Genomic DNA, 1353 nt, shown 5'->3' on the forward strand with positions numbered 1-1353 from the left:
TGGATCCGTTGGGTTTTTTCCTCTTTTCTCTGTTAAAAGCATCTGGAAATGACTGTTTTGTGTTTGTCGCTTTATAAATAAAGTTGAGTTGAATTGAACTAGATTCCACGAGAGACGTGAACTGTCCTCTTTGTTTCCTCTCACTGCTGGAAGGAGGCAGACGAGACCTCTTCTTCTTCTACCAACCGCAGAAGTAACCCGCCACTTCTTAGTTTGCTATTTCATTATTATTATTATTATTATTATTATTATTATTTTGTTTTACCAAAACCTAGAACATTAAATGGTTTCCAGATCCCAGTCTGATCATGAGGCGTTTTTTCTGTCACAATGTGGAGATAATCTAGAATCTACGGTGGCCCTGAAGTGCAAACCACAACAACAAATCACTTAACACAACAACAAATGGAAAAACACAACCGCAAATTGAAAAACACAACAAATGAAAACGCACAAAGACGGTGACTTAAAGGAAAAGGTCAGTACCAGTTGGCAGCGAGAGATCTCTCTGATCTCTTTGATATCTCTGATCTCTCTGATCTCTCTGATCTCTCTGATTGGACGACGGGACAGTAGTGCTTATGAACCGGAGGTCATTTCTCTTGTGGCTCGTTTAGTTTCCAGAGGAGAAAACACCTGGAAGGAAAGGATGAACAAGGTTTTGTCCAAACTGGAGGAAAGAGTCGGTAGAAGAGTCACCAAACTCTTCCAGGTTTTGAAATTCGTTCTCCAGGCAGAATAACTTCTGGTTCAAAGGCTGAACGGCTCCGTCGTCCAATCAGAGAGCTCGTCTGCTGCTCTTCCTTTGAAGTTACTGTCCTGGTGTTTTTCAATTTGTTGTTGTGTTTTTTCATTTGTGTTGTGTTTATTGATTTGTTGTTGTGTTTTTCCATTTGTTGTTGTGTTTTTCCATTTGTTGTTGTGTTTTTCATTTGTGTTGTGTTTTTCAATTTGTTGTTGTATTTTTTCAATTTGTTGTTGTGTTTTTCAATTTATTGTTGTGTTTTTCCATTTGTTGTTGTGTTTTTCATTTGTTGTTGTGTTTTTTCCATTTGTTGTTGTGTTTTTCCATTTGTTGTTGTGTTTTCATTTGTGTTGTGTTTTTCAATTTGTTGTTGTATTTTTTCAATTTGTTGTTGTGTTTTTCAATTTATTGTTGTGTTTTTCCATTTGTTGTTGTGTTTTTCCATTTGTTGTTGTGTTTTTTCATTTGTTGTTGTGTTTTTTCCATTGTTGTTGTGTTTTTCCATTTGTTGTTGTGTTTTTCATTTGTGTTGTGTTTTTCAATTTGTTGTTGTATTTTTTCAATTTGTTGTTGTGTTTTTCAATTTATTGTTGTGTTTTCCCATTTGT

This window comes from Blennius ocellaris (assembly GCF_963422515.1).
Source record: "Blennius ocellaris genome assembly, chromosome: 12".
Lineage (NCBI taxonomy): Eukaryota > Metazoa > Chordata > Actinopteri > Blenniiformes > Blenniidae > Blennius > Blennius ocellaris.